This window comes from Ovis aries, chromosome 9, assembly GCF_016772045.2.
Source record: "Ovis aries strain OAR_USU_Benz2616 breed Rambouillet chromosome 9, ARS-UI_Ramb_v3.0, whole genome shotgun sequence".
Classification (NCBI taxonomy): Eukaryota; Metazoa; Chordata; class Mammalia; order Artiodactyla; family Bovidae; genus Ovis; species Ovis aries.
Genome location: NC_056062.1, coordinates 68,872,157 through 68,891,350, shown reverse-complemented (window position 1 = coordinate 68,891,350; position 19,194 = coordinate 68,872,157). Strand labels below are relative to the sequence as shown.

Genomic DNA, 19,194 nt, shown 5'->3' with positions numbered 1-19,194 from the left:
AGAAAGATTATCAGGACCCTGGGTCCCTGATGGCATTGGTGAACACCTGAACCAACAAGAGTAATTGCCAAGCTTCTGCACTAAGTACGTGAGAAAGATAAACTTGATTATTAAGCCATTGTTTGTATTTTTTGTTACTTCAGTCATATATGTTTCTGACTAATGAGCCACCATTAAGCTCTTTTTAAAATGCAGAACTATTATTTTAGACATTCGAGGGATGCTATTTCAGAATTTAATGATTTAAAGTTAAGTAGATAATTAAATATAACAAAAGAAGTAGTATCTTGTTCCAACTCAACACCTAGTATTTATGCCAACAGAGGTGAGAAAAAGGCATATTTAGAATATCTTTAATCCTGAGAATAACATTGACTTGGGAACAGAAGATATAGAAAAAATTTGAAATGGAGAATTAATATTTCAATATGCCAGAAGCAAACAATTTTTTAATCACATATTTCAAAGATATTTTTTCTTTTAATGCTATAATCTCTTTATTCTCAAAGCAACGTCACTTATATTCAAAGAACTATAGTAGAGTTTAGAAGGAACATTAGAGAGATTTAGTTGCACTTGATTTTAGGATGAAGAAGTAAGGTTCTGAGAAATTAAGTTCTTCTGTGACAGAGCAGGAAATAGGATTAGGATGTCAGGGGTTTCCAAATCAATCCTCTTTCTAGTATATTCCAAGGCATATGTCTAGCCTGTTGTTCTTTGATAAAGATGAGAGCCAGATGTATCCAAGGGACATTGCTTGGTGGCTGAGAAAGGACTAGAATTCAGATTTTCTGACTTGTGAAACAATTTTTTAATGGAATAATTAAGCCAGAATTTCATTTTTAATTAAATTGAATGTAAAGGAAATTACCCAATAAAGATAATTCATTTACAGTCAGTGTGAGAAGTATTTTCAAACTGTTTTAGAATTATTTCAAACCTCCTCACTTTGAACTTCTAATTTCTCCTATCTCCCTTCTCATACTTGGCAAGTAACCTCTTGTTATAGCTTGAATTGTGTCTCTCCCTACCCCACCCCAATTTAATATTTGAAGTTCTAATCCCTGGTGCCTCTGAATGTGACTTTATTTGGAGATTGAGTCTTTAAAGTGGTCATGAAGTAAAATTGAGTCATATTGCTGAGCCCTAATCCAATATGATTGATATCTTTATAAGGAGAGATTAGGACACAGACATACAGAGGAGGCACCATGGAAAGACGAAGAGAAGATGTCCATCTACAAGCCAAGGAGTGTTTCCTCAGAAGAAACCAGCTCTGCTGACACCCTGATCTTGGATTTCTGGCCTTTAGAACTGTGATGAAATAAATTTCTGTTGTTTTAAGACATTCAGTCCTCTGTGTACTTTATTAAGGTAGCCCTAGTTAGCTATCATAGCCCTCATACTATTTCACAGAGAAAAAGAGAGATCATAAACTGTGTCAGATATTCTTGAGCGCAACTTTACTTCTTTTCATCCTAGAGTAGAAGAAAGTAGCCCTACTCTTTTTTGAGCTGTTTCCCACCACTGTCTTCCTCATTTTTTATACTTTAGCCATACTTTAGTTTCATGAATTTGCCACCCTTTCTTCTGCTGCAAGAGCATCCTGACTTTTCCAAAGCTTCATTTCTTTTCTTCACACTTGTCCTTAAACTATTTTCTTTTCTTCACTATACCTTTTTTCTTTTTATTTCAGCTAGTTTCTTTCCTATTAACACTAAAATATGCTCAATTTTCTACCACTTTTTAAAACATCTTCCTTCATTTCCACAATTCTCTTGCAGCTACTACCCATTTCTCTCTGGTTTTTTTTTTTTTTTTTTTTTTTTACTGCCAGATTTCCTCACTTGTTGAACTCATGTCTATTTTCCCATTCTTTAAATTGCTCCCAGTCTGGCATCCCCAACACCCCCTTCACTCCACATCGTTCCTTTGAAATAGTTTAGTTCCATGTCACCAATCTAATGGACATTTTCAGTCTTTTAAATCATCGCCATGTTCTATTCCTGTTATGCTCTGTGATTCATCTCAAGTGTATAATTCTGCTCCATTTCTATTGCCACCAGCACCCTAGACCAAGCTACCATTATCTGACTCCTGGACTACAATAGTAGTTAGATATCATCATCACTTCCCCCAGTCAGTTCATCACTACAATTAGAATGTGACAAAATATCACTAATAATAACTTTTTACCCTCCCTCTCTTTAAAACTCATCAGTTATTTCCCTTTTGATGCCTTAAACATGACCTTTGACGTTCTATATGATATCAGAACCAAGAAGGAAGATTCAGATTTTCTTAATTGTAAACTACTTTCCTCTTGCCCTTTATTTCTGGATTTAGCTACACTTAAATTCCATGGCCTTGTTAACACATCCTTCTTCCATAAACTTGGTACTTGTTCCCTCTGTATGAAATAAAGCCTTCCTTGAACTCATCTTTCGGAGGTCATGTCCCTCTTTTTTTTTTTTCTTACTATAGTTTTTAAATAATGTCTTACTTTTAAAATACTTTAAAACTCACAAGAAGTTGCAAAAACAATACAGAGTTCCTGTGTACCGGTAAGCTTCTTCCTATTATCGTACGTAACTTTAGTACACTGTCAAACCCAGAAATTGACAGTGCAGCACTGCTGTTAACTCAGGTACAGATTTTATTCAGATCTCATAATTTTTACATGCTTGCCTTTTTTTTATCCTCTTTATGTAGTTTCATATGTAGATTTATGTTACCATCACCACAATCAGGATATAGAATATATATCTCAAAGGAACTCCTTGCTACTTGTTAATAGTTACATGCTACACCCTCATCTATCACTAATAGCTACTATCCACTGATTTTTTTTTTTCTCTGTTGCTATAATTTTCTCACTGTAAAAATGTTTTGTCAGTGGAGTCATACAATTTGTAACATGTTGAGACTGGCTTCTTTCACTGGGTATGTTGCCCTTTAGCTCTATCAGTGCTGTATGTCTCAATACTTTTTTTCTGGAAGCTTCCATTATAGAAAAAGTTTAATAAATGAAAAACACAGCTTGAAATATGGCACAATGTCTCTTATACAACAGATACCATGAATAACAATAATACAGTCACCTTAATTTTAAGAACTATTGGTCATGGCTTTGAATATAGGCATAGTTACTGGTAGCAAAATGACAGTATCTAAAGAAAAGGAATTAATTTTAATCATGCTTAATTCAATCTCATTGTTCTCTTTGCCTGAACAGAAACTGCTTCACTGTTAGAATAAATCACAACTATCCCCAAATAGACTTACTGATTTCAATATTTTTAAGTAATATTTCATTGTATAGATGCATCACAGTCTGGTAATCCATTCACCATGAAAAGACATTTGAATTTTTAAGACAACCAAGTGGGGTTTATTCCAGATATGCAAGGCTCCTGCTTTACTGTTTGAAAATTTGTTAACGTAATTTATCATACTAAGAAGAAAATAAAAACCACGTGATTATATTGGTACCAAAAAAGCGTTTGACAAAATTAAACACCCATTTATGATGAAAAAGATATAAAATTTGCATCTAGCATGGTATGTAATGAAATCTAAACACATTAATTTGGAAATAAGGATATGCACTTACCGTGTTTGATACAGTACTTGATGACTTGGTTTGTGCAGTAAGAGAAGGGCATAAAAAGTATACAGCCTGGAAAGGAAGAAGTAAAGCTCAGATTTACAGATAACCTAATGGTCTACATGTAAAATCCCTGGAACTCTCCAAGAACATCCTGGAACTAATAAATGAGTTTAGCAAGATCACCGAATAATACTAGGCCAATGAAACTTTTATTTTTATATGCTATAAATGATATCATTTACAGTTGCTAAAAACATACAATATTAAGTATAAGTTGAAGAAAATGAGATATGTTTGCTAAAAACTATAAATGCTAATGAAAGAAGAGCTAAATAAATGGAGAGATATACCATATTCATGGATTGGGAGGCAACATAGTGAAGATGTCATTTGTCCCTCAAATGCTCTGTGGGTTTAATACAATTTCTATCAAAATCCCAGAATTCTTTGTAGATAGACTGACTTTCTAAAATTTATTTGAAAAGGCAGAGAAGAATAGCATACACAATTTTGAAGATAAAGGAATCAGACTGCAAAATATCAAGGTTTTCTTATGTAGCTACCACACCATCAGGAGAGTGTAGTATTGATACTGATTGTGTGCAAAGCCAGAGGGATAGACACATAGAACAGTGAAACAAAATGTGGAGTCCAGAATAAACTCATCCCAGTATGGCAAATTAACTTTTGAGTAAGGAGGAATTAACGCTGGGACAATTGAAGTGGTGTTGGAACAATTGGAAGTTTACACCATAAAAAAAAATTCCCTCAACTTAGATCTCCCAAGGTTAGGCCAGAATTCTAGAAGTGACAAGATATAATCCTTTTTGAAAAATATGAATAAATTGAACTTGTAAAAAGTAAAAATGTTTTGTTCTGAGAAGAACCCTGTTAAGTGGAAAGACAAGCCATAGACAGAAAATGTTTGCAGATATATTCAGTAAATGACTTGTGTCCAGATATCTAAAGAACTTTCAAAATTCAGTCAGTTCAGTTCAGTTGCTCAGTCGTGTCCCACTCCTTGCAACTCCATGGACTGTAACACACCAGGCCTCCCTGTCCATAGCTAACTCACAGAGTTTACTCAAACTCGTCTATTGAATCGGTGATGTCATCCAACCATCTTATCCTCTGTTGTCCCCTTCTCCTCCTGCCTTCAATCTTTCCCAGCATCAGGGTCTTTTCAGATGAGTCAGTTCTTTGCATCAGGTGGCCAGAGTATTGGAGTTTCAGCTTCAGCATCAGTCCTTACAATGAACACTCAGGACTGATCTCCTTTAGGATGGACTGGTTAGATCTCCTTGCAGTCCAAGGGACTCTCAAGAGTCTTCTCCAGCACCACAGTTCAAAAGCATCAATTCTTCAGTGCTCAGCTTTCTTTATGTCCAAGTCTCACATCCATACATGACTACTGGAAAAACCATAGCATTGACTAGATGGACCTTTGTCGGCAAAGTAACGTCTCTGCTTTTTAATATGCTGTCTAGGTTGGTTACTACTCTTCTTCCAAGAAGCAAGCATCTTTTAATTTCATGGCTGCAATCACCATCTTCAGTGATTTTTGGAGCCCAAGAAAATAGTCTGTCACTGTTTCCACTGTTTCCCCATCTATTTGCCATGAAGTGATGGGACCAGATGCCATGATCTCAGTTTTCTGAATGTTGAGTTTAGAGCCTACTTTTTTGCTCTCCTCTTTCACTTTCATCAAGAGTCTCTTTAGGTCTTCTTTGCTTTCTGCTATAAGGGTGGTATCATCTGCATATCTGAAGTTATTGATATTTCTCCCGGCAGTCTTGATTCCAGCCTGTGCTTCATCCAGCCTAGCGTTTCTCATGATGTACTCTGCATAGAAGTTAAATAAGCAGGGTGACAATATACAGCCTTGACGTACTCCTTTCCCTATATGGAACCAGTCTGTTATTCCATGTCCAGTTCTAACTGTTGCTTCCTAACCTGCATACAGATTTCTCAAGAAGCAGTTCAAATGGTCTGGTGTTACCATTTCTAAGAATTTTCCAGACTTTGTTGTGGTCCACACAATCAAAGGCTTTGGCATGGTCAATAAAGCAGAAGTGCATAGTAAGAAAACAATCCCAATTAGAAAATGGGTAGAACAGACACCTCAACAAAGAGGCTACTGTAATGGTGGTAGGTGAAAAGATGTTCATGGTCAATGTAATTAGCTATTAATAAGGAAGTGCAAATTGCAGCTGTAAAGAATACCTATTAGACTGGCTAAAATAGGACTGATAACTATGCGCTGATGATTATACTGAACAACTTTAAAATGTCAAATGTTTAGCCTTCTAGAAAATGGTTTGTCATACTTTTATATTATCACATATCTTATATTTGGAGCATTTGTCACTTTAATTATATTTTCAGGTGATTTTCTGCCCCAGTAGTTCTTTAATTATGTGAGGTCTGAGACTATCTGTTTTGGCCCACTATTGGCGTTACAGTTTTTAGGATGAAATCTACACACAGACACAGATGTTCATGTATACATCTCTCTCCATTTATATATTTGTATTTCCTTTTGCACCCAATTGTAATAATCACAATGAGATGTAGAAAGTATGGGCTTTGCATTGCAGTAGACACAGTAGAAAGCAAGAATAAATCAAGTCTTCTATACTCATTGTTTCTTAATGTAAAAATACAGTTAATTAGAAAGATCTTGATGCCCCAAGTTAAGTTAGAAGCATTCTGTAACAATCCATTTAAGCTACAAATGATGGAATTCCAATAAAGTCATTTGCATCTCTACTATTTAATATAAAAATACAAACATAGTAAGAATGTACAAACCATTTTCAAGTCTAAGCCCTGGAAAAATTCTTCTACCACAACAAAAGGCTGCCACCAAAACAAACTTGAACTAATTTGATGAATAAGTCTTTAATGAGAAAATACATACTTACAGATGTCCAAGTAGTAATGAACATTTCCAAATAGAAAAGAGATAATAACTGAGGAAATCTGAGTTTATGACTAGCAAAGGAGAAATAAACTACTAAGACTCTCCTTTAATTGCAATTTCAATTCCTTTTTAGGCAACGTAAATATTGCATGACATGGATAAGAATTATGTAAAAATACGATTTGTCAGATGAATGACTAAAAGAGTTGAGGTTTCTCAAAAAGCATGTCCTTTAAAAACTCTAGGTAATAACAATGTGTATCAAAATATCACATCAATTTAAAATCGATTTGAAGCTCTCCAGAGTGGTAACTATAGAGTGATTTCAAGAGTTGGCCTCAAATGACACCTGATTTTGGATCCAGTTTCACTAAACTGGCCTATGTGTCATACTCAGTATGACAGAGAGAACTGGAGACAACACAGCTCCATTGGTTGATAATTCCCCAATGTCCCTCCCCTAGTCTGACTTTATTAAAAATACTGGAATTATGAATACAGTTCTCATGAGGGGAATCAAAGTTGTGTGGTTCCAGATTAAAATGAAGAAAATGATCTTGCTAAAAAGAGCTTTAAGTAACAGGATAGATACACTGATTTATAAAAACGAATGGCAGTTGGGAAATAGATATGGTCTAAATGTTTACATCACAAGTGATTGCATCATGAATGGCACCCAAGAGTCAGAACTCTGCTTCTTGCACAAATGAAATCATATTGAATATTAGAATGAGAGAAAGTTTTAAAAAAAAAAAACAAGTTTTAAACACATAAAAAATAGTTGAATACAATATTGTTTGTTTTTCCATGTACGTGTTCACTGAATATTTCATTTTTCTGCATATGATTCTCTAAAGTTTTCACACAGGGAAATATTTATCAGTTTAAAGAGAATCATAATACAAAATTTTCTGTCATGAATTATATCCCAATTTAGCTAAGCAACTTTAAACTTAATTTTCTACTAACAAATCTCAAATATCATTAGACTAGTTTTTAAATTTAACAGTCACTGATTAGAAATAACAAAAAATGATTTTCAATTTTATTCTTTTCTTGCTGCAAGCTTATAGAAGTACGCCACCTAGAGTAAATTTTATAATTTTTAAAGTGTAAAAACATCTGGACTGGTTTTATTATTTTAAACTATAAAACGTAGGTACATTTTTATCAAAATCAAGCTAAATATTATAATTGTGGAATTTTTCATATACTCTGTTTTGATATGTAACTTTCTTAATATTGCTTTCTGTAAAATTGGCTATTTTTCAATAGTTCCATATTAAGCAGTTTACATAATGTGCCTCTTGAGATGGTTAACAAATCAAGTTTAGGTGTTAAAGGTTTTAAAACCTGATGCAATGACATTAGGTAATCTGAACATGCTACTACCAACAGAAATAATTACGGAAGTATTTGAGAGATAATATAAATAATGAATTTTGGATATATACATAAGTATAAGCATTAATCTTGTGTTCAATGAATTTTTAGGTGTAATTGTGGAAGACATTGAGTAAGGACTGATGCTAAAGATTTAAACATACAAGTAGGTAAAATTATTCAAATGCTGATAAAATGTGAATGAAAAGAGCATTTTATTTGGCCTCTTCTGTTTTTTCAGGTGGACATGAAACATACTTTTTTTTCTTGGTGAAAAAAATATGAAAGAACATTTTTTAGATTTATCCACAGATCTAAATATCTTTATTGAGGAAACACTGTGTGAGATATAGAGGCCTATGGTTCTTTTAACTAGGCAATGTTAAAAAGCACTGACGTTTATTTTTTTGCTTCCCGCCCCCCAACTTTATTGAAATATAACTGACATATAAGATTGTGTAAATTTAAGATATAAAATGTAATAATTAGATACATGTATATATTACAAATTTTTTAACACAATAAGGTTAAATAACACATCCTTAACCTCTTATAATTAGTATTTTTTTGTTGTGGTGAGAACATTTAAGATTTACTCTCACAGCATTATACAAGTATGCAGTAGAGAAAAGGAAATGCTGCCTCAGACGGTTAAGCGTCTTGTCTACAATGTGGGAGACCCGGGTTCGATCCTTGGGTCAGGAAGATCCCCTGGAGAAGGAAATGGCAATCCACTCCAGTACTATTGCCTGGAAAATCCCATGGACAGGGGAGCCTGGTAGGCTACAGCCCATGGGGTCGCAAAGAGTTGGACATGACTGAGCGACTTTACTTTACCTTACCTTGCCTTACCTTTCTGAATGCAGAATACCAAAGAATAGCAAGGAGAGATAAGAAAGCCTTCCTCTATGATCAGTGCAAAGAAATAAAGGAAAACAGTAGAATGGGAAAGAATAGAGCTCTTTTCAAGAAAATAGATACCAACGGAACATTTCATGCAAAGATGGGCACAGTAAAGGCCAGAAAAGGTATGGACCTAACAGAAGCAGAAGATGTTGAGATGGCAAGAACACACAAAAGAACTATAAATGTGAAGTCAAGTGGGCCTTAGGAAGCATCACTACAAAAAAAGCTAGTGGAGGTAATGGAATTCCAGTTGAGCTATTTCAAATCCTAAAAGATGAAACTGAAAGTGCTGCACTCAATGTGCTGGGAAATTTGGAAAACTCAGCGGTGGCCACAGGACTGGAAAAGGTCAGTTTTCATTCCAATCCCAAAGAAAGGGAATGCCAAAGAATGTTCAAACTATCACACAATTGCAGTCATCTCACACGCTAGCAAAGTAGTGCTCAAAACTCTCCAAGCCAGGCTTCAACAGTACGTGTTGCCAACATCCATTGGATCATCAAAAAAAGCAAAAGAGTTCCAGAAAATATTTGCTTTATTGACTTCACCAAAGCTTTTGACTGTGTGGATCACAATACACTGTGGAAAATTCTTTACAGATGGGAGTACCAGTCTCCTGAGAAATCTGTATGCAGGTCAAGAAGCAACAGTTAGCATGGACATGGAACAACAGACAGATTCCAAATTGGGAAAGGAGTATGTCAAGGCTGTATATTGTCACCCTGTTTATTTAACTTATATGCAGAGTACATCATGCAGAATTCCAGGCTGGATGAAGCACAAGCTGGAATCAAGATTGCTGGAAGAAATATCAATAACCTCAGATTTGCAGATGACACCATCTTTATGGCAGGAAGTGAAGAAGAACTAAAGAGCCTCTTGATGAAAGTGAAAGAGGAAAGTGGAAAAAGTTGGCTTAAAATTCAACATTCAAAAAACAAAGAATATGCCATCCAGTCCCATCATTTCATGGCAAATAGATGGAGAAGCAATGGAAACAGTGAGAGACTTTATTTTTGGGGGCTCCAAAATCAGTGTAGATGGTGACTGCAGCCATGAAATTAACAGACGATTGCTCCTTAGGAGAAAAGTTATGACCAACCTAGACAGCATATTAAAAAGGAGAGACATTATTTTGCCGACAAAGATCCATCTAGACAAAGCTATTGGTTTTCCAGTAGTCATATATGGATGTGAGAGTTGGACTATAAAGAAAGCTGAGTGCCTAATAATTGATGCTTTTGAACTGTGATGGTGGAGAAGACTCTTGAGAGTCATTTGGACTGTGAGAAGATCCAACCAGTCAATCCTAAAGGAAATAAGTCCTGAATATTCATTGGAAGGACTGATGCTGAATCTGAAACTCTAATACTTTGGTCACCTGATGCAAAGAGCTGACTCATCTGAAAAGACCCTGATCCTAGGAAGGACTTCAGGCAGGAGAAGGGGATGACAGAGAATGAGATGGTTGGATGGCATCACTGACTCAATGGACAAGCTCTGGGAGATGGTGAAGGACATGGAAGCCTGGCATGCTGCATTCCATGGGGTCCCAAAGAGTCGGACATGACTGAGCAACTGAACAGCACAATACTTTGATCCCTTTCTCTCTATGTTGTGTGTATCCCTCGTTTTTTGTTTTGCGTTTATCCTGAGGCTTACATAAAACATGGTAATGGATATAGCAGTCTATTTTAAGTAGATAACTTAATTTGGACTGTACACAAAACTCTACCCTTTTTCTGCTGCCCCACATTTTATTTTTTGATGTCACAAATTATATCTTTTTATATTGTGTATCTGTTAACAAATTGGAATAACTATAGCTATGTTTACTATTTTTTCCTTTAACTTTCGTTGTAGAGTTAAATGGTTGGCACAACACCATATCATAGTATTAGAGTATTCTTAATCTATACTATATACATCACCAATATGTTATATATTTTCATGTTTTTGTATTACTAATTAGGATCTTTTCATTTCAGGTTGAAGAACTCCTTTCAGCATTTCTTGTAAAGCATGTCTAGTGATGATCAACTCCCCCAGCTTTTGTTTTTGGGAAAGTGTTTATCTCACCTTTATTATGTTGCCTTCATTTCTCCATTTCTGGACAATTTTGCCAGGTAAAGTATTTGTGTTTGGCAGTTTTTTTTCTTTCAGCACTTTGCATTTGTCATCTTACTCTCTCCCATCCTCCAGGGTTTCTTTTGAGAAGTCCACTGATAACCTTATCAGGGTTCCCTTTTATGGGAGTGATTTTTTTCTTCTGGTTGCTTTAAAAATTCTCTTTGATTTTAGACAGTTTTATTATAGTGTGCTTTGGAGAAGGTTGTTTTGGATTGAAACTTGTGGGTGACCTGTTGACTTAGTGAGTTTAGATGTCTAAATCTCTCTTCAGGTTTAGAAAATTCTCAGACATTTTTTCTTTAAATAAACTTTCTACCCCTTTCTCCCTCTTTTCTCTTTCTGGGGCTTCAATTATACATAGATTGTTTCTCTTAATTGTGTGTCATTAGTCCCACAGGATTACTTCATTCCTTTTCATTCTTTTTTCTTTTTTCATTAGGTCATTTCAAATGATCTGTCTTTGGACTCATTGTTTCTTTCTTCTTATTTTGTTAAGTCTGTTTGTGAAGCTTTTATTAGCTTTTTCAATGTGGTCACTGTACTCTCCAGTTCCAAAATTTCCCTTTTGCTTTTCTGTTCATGTTTTCTATCTCTTTGTTGAACTTCTTGTTTTGTTCCTATATTATTTCCCTGACTTCAATAATTGTTAATCTGTGTTCTCTGATAGCTGCCTGAAAATTCTTTATAATAACTATTTTGAATTCTTTATCAGGTCATTCTTGGATCTCTATTTCTTTGGCATCATTTAATGAAAATCCGGGAGTTGGTGATGGACAGGGAGGCCTGGCATGCTGAGATTCATGGGGTCGCAAAGAGTCGAACACAACTGAACAACTGAACTGAACTGAACTGAATGAAAATTATTGTGTTCTTTAGTGGTATTATGTTTAGCTGATTCTTAATGAGGCCACTAGCCATGCATAGGTGTCTGTACATTTGAGGAAGAAGTCACTTCTTCCAGACTTTATGGACTGACTTCAGCAAGAAAAGACCTTCACTTGTGTGATGGGGCATGTTGGCACAGGATGTGACCCTAGGTCTAGTGGTTCAGGACACCCAAGTATGCAGGCATGTGGTGACTCTGGGTTCTGGGGAAGGGAATACTGTCTCAATGACTTGAACAGCTGGATTATAATATCAGTCATTATGTGGTCTTTGGTGAGCAATGTGGAGAATGTTCTACAGATGGAAAGGTTATTGGTTCTTCAGCCATGCTTCCAAGTCAAGTGACTAGGGATCAAAGCATACAGTGATGGTGGCTGAAGTCAAGGATATGTGGGTCTGGGGGCCAGCTGCAGGTTCCTGAGTAATGACAGGGGCTGCTTGCAGACACACACGTAGTGGTGGAGGCCAGGGCAAGCAGCAAGTGCCAGGGCCAGCTGGGCAAACTGACAGTTGTGGAACCCTGGCTGTCAGCATGTACTCCTGTGACTGTGGGGTCTTGCCATGGGTGCATGCATGGCAGTAAAGGTTGATGAAGAGAATCAGGCTAGAAGGTGGAAGTACACAGTTGGAGAAGCTAACCCCAAGCATGCACGTGGCAATGGGGGTTAGCCATAGAGGTCTAGGCTGGTGTTTGTACTCATGCAGCTACAGAGACAGGGTGTCAGTGCAGATCCCAGGCTCTGATAGGGAGGAAAGAAGGGCAGAGGAGAGATACTCAGGCATTTAGCATCTGTAAACATGAAAACCTGCAGGGCAAAACCAAGTGAAATCTGAAGATGTTCTGTTATGCTTGTGCTTGTTTCCTCAGTGGCCAAATCTGCTAGTGTCTTCTAGAGGACATCACTGGGAATCATGATCACTTGCACTGTGTGGCTGTTGCTGGTCACTTTACCCCTTTTCCTTATTCCTAGCCATATCTATATTCTCAGCTTTGCTGGTCTCTGGGTGGGCTGAAACTAAAGTGGATACTTCATGCGGTGCCTTGAAAGGCTGGGGAAACTGATGACTCACTGTGTTCTGTCTTTCCCAGTGAGGGGAATTCTTTCTAGCTGGGGAATTCCTTCCTGGCAAGGAGCAGTGCTAGCCCAGGGGAATGAGGGAGGCAAAATGGAGCTAATCTTCCTTTCCTTTTTGTGTGGCTGTACTCAGGGTTTTGTTCCACTATGTTGCTAAAATTTCTTAAGAGGACTTCTGAATTCTCCCAGAGCTAACTTTGTTCTGTGACCCTAGGACTAGTGGTTCAGGGCACCAAGTATGCATGCATGTGGTGGCTCTGGGTCCTGGGGAAGGGAATACTGTCTCAGTGACCTGGACAACTGGAGCATAGTATCAGTCATTATATGATCTTTGGTGAGCAATGTGGGGGATGTTCTACAGCTGCAAAGGTTATTGGCTCTTCAGCCATGCTTCAGATAGCTGTTTGATTGCTGATCTTTGTGAGGAGATGGATTCTGAAGTCTTATTCGTCATCTTGATGATGTCACTCCTCAGCATTGACATTTCATAGTGAATGTGATGGGGGAAGATTTCATGAAATTGAGTACAAAATATTTTGGATTGAAAACCAAAGCTATTTTGAGAGGTCTTGAGACTCCATCTTATTTCTACTTTAAAAGAACATTTTCTCTTCTAACTTTTGTGTCTGTTGGTAGATAGTGCTTGGAATTATTGCTTTAAGGAGTTTAGAATTTGAAGCAGTTGTAGGCAAATGATGTTTCTCGTAACTACCCACAAGGGATCTGATTTTCTAGTGAAATATTGCTTTGATTTATTAGTGTTCTTGTACAGGTGATTTCTACCCTTATCCAGAGGAAAAATTCCTGAAGAAGAGAGGTCTTACCTTCAATATCATTTCTCTACATATTTCTGACACATATTATTGCCACAGTGGATTCTTATAAATAGTTTTTGTTATCACATTTTGTCTCCAAGCTAACTGAAATCAGTGAGGAGAGTTATTCAGTTGCTAAATTTTAATAGTCTGATTAGGTTATCAGACTAAGAATTTGATTAGCAAAGTTTGAAAACTCATCATGGGTTGTTCTTGTGGGTTTTTTTTTTTTTTTCAATTGTGTATGGCAAATTTTATTTAAGGCATCACAGGGTCTCCTTGATAGCAGTTATGGTTACAGAAGTTCAGAATGAAAGATTTATATTAATAAAATTTTTTAACCCACTAAAAAATGAACCAGACAGAAAAATTGCTTATTGAGTTATAGCAAATGTCAGGTTTTTTTTTTTAACTAACGTTTTTTTAGTTACAAGAGACGCATGTATCTTATTTATAATATAGCTTCAAGATATTAAATATGCTGCCCAGAATATCTTCCAGTTGCTATGGGGAGTTCTGTTATTCATCAATGTAGGGTTTCCTACTTGGCAGCGTTATGTATTTATGATGGCATCTATGTTTGCTGGTTGTTGCATTTGCAGTGGAACTTGTATTTCAGCCAGTTGAAGAGGGAGGGAAAAAGAAAGCAAATTAAACTTGACTTCTTGGCAATGAAGTAGTAGCTTCTTGTTACTTGGACCCATATATTCCAAGAACACCAAATTTAACAGCAGTTATATGCCATAGTTACTCTACCTATAATTGACTCTATTTGCATTGTAATAAATTTGAATAATAATGTTAAAACAAAAAAGTTTAAAATATGATGTCTTATCAGTTGACATGTACTTTTCAATTAGAATTTTAATATGGGAAATTAGCAATTAGAATGATGCTTATTTTCTTCTGGTCAAAGAAAATTATCATCAGTATCATTTTGTAAGCTTTCTTTTTCTTAACAAGTGAAAACCTAAATCTGTGAATTAAAAAACATTTTCCCTCAACTTTTATGAGAGAAACAGTAGAAAACAAAAATAAACATTAATATCTAAGGTTTCTTTTTAAAAACAACTACTGCATTTTAAAGTCAGTATATACTTATATACTTATCCTAAAAGTATAAGTATCCTATAAGTATATATACTCATATACTTATCCAGTATATACTTATCCTAAAAGATGATGCTGTGAAAGTGATGCACTCAATATGCCAGCAAATTTGGAAAACTCAGCAGTGGCCACAGGACTGGAAAAGGTCAGTTTTCATTCCAATCCCAAAGAAAGGCAATGCCAAAGAATGCTCAAACTGCCACACAATTGCATTCATCTCACACGCTAGTAAAGTAATGCTTAAAATTCTCCAAGCCGGGCTTCAGCAATATGTGAACCGTGAACTCCCTGATGTTCAAGCTGGTTTTAGAAAAGGCAGAGGAACCAGAGATCAAATTGCCAACATCCACTGGATCATCGAAAAAGCAAGAGACTTCCAGAAAAACATCTATTTCTGCTTTATTGACTATGCCAAAGCCTTGGACTGTGTGGATCACAATAAACTGTAGAAAATTCTGAAAGAGATGGGAATACCAGACCACCTGACCTACCTCTTGAGAAATCTGTATGCAGGTCAGGAAGCAGCAGTTAGAACTGGACATGGAACAACAGACTGGTTCCAAATAGGAAAAGGAGTACGTCAAGGCTGTATATTGTCACCCTGCCTATTTAACTTATATGCAGAGTACATCATGAGAAATGCTGGTCTGGAAGAAGCACAAGCTGGGATCAAGACTGCCGGGAGAAATATCAATAACCTCAGATATGCAGATGACACCACCCTTATGACAGAAAGTGAAGAGGAGCTAAAAAGCCTCTTGATGAAAGTGAAAGAGGAGAGTGAAAAAGTTGGCTTAAAGCTCAACATTCAGAAAACTAAGATCATGGCATCTGGTCCCATCACTTCATGGGAAATAGATGGGGAAACAGTGGAAACAGTGTCAGACTTTATTTTCTTGGGCTCCAAAATCACTGCAGATGGTGACTACAGCCATGAAATTAAAAGACGCTTACTCCTTGGAAGAAAAGTTATGACCAACCTAGATAGCATACTCAAAAGCAGAGACATTACTTTGCCGACTAAGGTCCGTCTAGTCAAGGCTATGGTTTTTCCTGTGGTCATGTATGGATGTGAGAGTTGGACTGTGAAGAAGGCTGAGTGCCGAAGAATTGATGCGTTTGAACTGTGGTGTTGTAGAAGACTCTTGAGAGTCCCTTGGACTGCAAGGAGATTCAACCAGTCCATTCTGAAGGAGATCAACCCTGGGATTTCTTTGGAAGGAATGATGCTAAAGCTGAAGCTCCAGTACTTTGGCCACCTCATACGAAGAGTTGACTCATTGGAAAAGACTCTGATGCTGGGAGGTATTGGGGGCAGGAGGAGAAGGGGACGACAGAGGATGAGATGGCTGGATGGCATCACTGACTCGATGAATGTGAGTCTGCTGAGCTCCGGGAGTTGGTGATGGACAGGGAGGCCTGGCGTGCTGCGATTCATGGGGTCGCAAAGAGTTGGACAAGACTGAGTGACTGAAGTGAACTGAACTGAACTGAACTGATACTTATCCGAAGCCAATATTCTAAACCCATCTATATCTACTACATAGGCCTGTAATATTTGAAGTTCGTAAAGATTATCTTCAGATGTCCCAACACGTTCGTGTTTAATATTAAGATAGAAACACCTTCTGAATATTGTATGTTAATATAAAGAACCAAGAATTAACTCCTTATATTGACATATATAATTGTATTCATTATAATTTATAGATTTGTAGATTATGTTCATTTGAAGTAATTCTTTTTTTTTTTTTTTTTAGCACTAACAGTCCCTGAGGCATAGTTTAATTAAATGTCTACTAAGTTAACCTTTAACTTTATGTTTACCCCAGCCTTTAACTTTATGTTTATATTCCCTGGTTTCTGGAAACTTATGAAATGGATACATTGGTGATACCAGTATATATAAAACAAAAAGGAATATGGAGACAATAATATTTCGATCTTGCCTTCAAGGAACTTATAACTCAATTTGAAAGCCAATGAATAAGAATGAAAATGCTATCATGTAAACAGCAAATAACTGTCCAATAGAACAATGTGCGAGTAATTCTTATTGCCTAATGACTTAATATGTTAGTGCCCTACAGCTTCAGATAAAGATGTTACTGCAGATTGGAAGATTCTGTAAAAACTTCGGGCAAAGGGAAAGACTTGGTCTTGATACTGAAAAATGGGTAGTTTTAGATGGAGCATTGGGTAATAGGGGTAATAATTTATATATCAGTGTTAGAGAGGAGAAACCACCTTCTAGAGACACACTGATTAGGTCTATTTTGCTGCAATGAGATTTTAGAGAGGTGAGTATAGAGATAGAATGGTGGGAAGTATTAATATATTAGAACCAATATTTCTCTAGCTGTTTGCAATTTATAAGGAATTGCTATGTAATCCCCAGTCAATCTTTTAATACCTATGATGCAATATCTTCATTACTTCTACTTAAAAATAAATATAGAACTAAGGCAACTTATTGTTACAAAATAAAAACAAACAAAATATAAACATAAGCTTTGATGGTCTAAAGAGAAAAATCAACAAAAATTAGTGTAGGGTGGAGACTAGGTGCAAGGAAAAATGTGATAATCTATTTAATCTTTCATTGTAAAGAGACAGTAAAAAGGCAAAACACATAATTTTGAAAGTGACATCAAAGATTTTTATATTTTTTTTTCTTTAGAGAGATCTTTTTTTGTAGTAACCATATCTTTTGTGAAGGTGAAACTTTTATGAATTTCAGTATTGCCTTCCGTTAAAAAAATGTTAAATTTAATTTTAAATCGTGATTATCCCATTTTTCCTGAAATTATTTATATTTGCTCATCTGAAGTATTCTTTTGCAAACTGTACATATCTATGAAGTGAAGTGAAATTAAGTCGCTCAGTTGTGTCCGACTCTTTGTGACCCCATGGACTGTAGCCTATGAGGCTTCTCCATCCATGGGGTCTTCCAGGCAAGGGTACTGGAGTGGGTTGCCTATATGAATATTCAATCAAAGTTGGCAATGATTATTTTTGGGTGCTAGAATATAGGGAGATGTTTTAGTTTCTTCTTGGCACTTTTCAGTGTTCTTCCTGAACCAAATGTGCATCATTTTTTTTTTAAACATTAAAGCATTATTCTTAAAATTTAAAAATTTTCTTTGCAAGTTCTTTGAGGAATACACTTTGGGGCCACTGATATAGATAATTATTTCCTAACCTTTTCGGATGAATGATCTCTTTCACAATAGTATATGATTTTGAAAACTCAAGAATTGAAAAACTTGTTTGCTAATTTTTCTATGGCATGTAACAAAGTGATTTTGTGAAAAGTTTTCATAATTATTTTATTCTTGAGATGACTTGAGAAAATGTTGACCTATTAGTATATCTCCACAAATGTAGCATATGTTAGTTGTTTTTATTCCCAGTTAAAGCCGAATTGGATATAATCATCGCCATAATTTATTTTACTAGCAGTGCTTTTTCATGTATAAGAAACATGAATGTACTTTTAAAAAAATTATTTATTTTTTGGCTGTGCTGGATCTTCATTGCTGTGCATGGGCTTTCTCTAGTTGTGAGGAGCAGGGGCTATTCTCATTGCCGGGTAGGGGCTTCTCATTGCAGTGGCTTCTTTTGTTGCAAGGATGAGCTCTAGGTGCACAGGCTTTGTTGCAGCAGGCAGGCCTTGGAGTGCACGAGCTTCAGGTGTTGCAGCATGTAGGCTCTGTAGTTGCAGCTCACAGGCTCTAGAGCATGGGCTCAGTTGTGGTACATGGGCCTGGTTGCTCCATGGCATGAGGAATCCTCCTGGACCAGGGACGGAGTCCATGTCCCCTGCATTGGCAGGCGGATTCCCAACCACTGAACCACCAGTGAAGTCCCACGAATACACTTTTAAAGAATTTTGATCAGATGGATTGAACTAATGAATCCGAAGATGATTTTGAGGCAAATTTGTACATATATCATATTTGATCTCATTAATATGTATTTTAGTATTTCTTGTGTTATCTTTCTTCAACCGATGACTGATTATGAATATAAATTAGGTAATAAGGGAGCAAAAATTGATGATTTAAAACTAAGTAATGATTAATGCCTTCATGATGACCACAGTGCTCTACTGAGTTGTAAACTGACAGTATCTATATTTAGAGGCCCTTTCTCTGATTTCTGATAATCCCTGTGCATTTTTATAGCATTTGCACTCCCAGGCTCTCCAGATTTCATTTTTGATGGATATTTTTAAAAAGTTATTAGCATATTAAAAAGTAGATACTAAAACAGATAACATTGTTAACTTTAATGTCATGATTCCTTATTAAGTTCTTTGTGAACCCATGAAGATTACTATTTGGGAATGACCAA

At 36.2% G+C, this 19,194-nt stretch overlaps 1 protein-coding gene across 3 annotated transcripts in view; it reads left to right on the top strand.

Moving 5' to 3' along the window:
• The window catches only part of EMC2 (ER membrane protein complex subunit 2), a 57,494-nt gene extending 56,146 nt beyond the window's left edge, over positions 1 to 1,348 (top strand). For all 3 annotated transcript variants that reach the window (XM_042254389.1, XM_027973099.2, XM_042254390.1), the window contains one exon: positions 1,177 to 1,348. The gene's annotated coding sequence lies outside the window, so the exon portion shown is untranslated. The remainder of the gene's footprint in view (positions 1 to 1,176) is intronic.
• Positions 1,349 to 19,194: the final 17,846 nt, after the last annotated feature.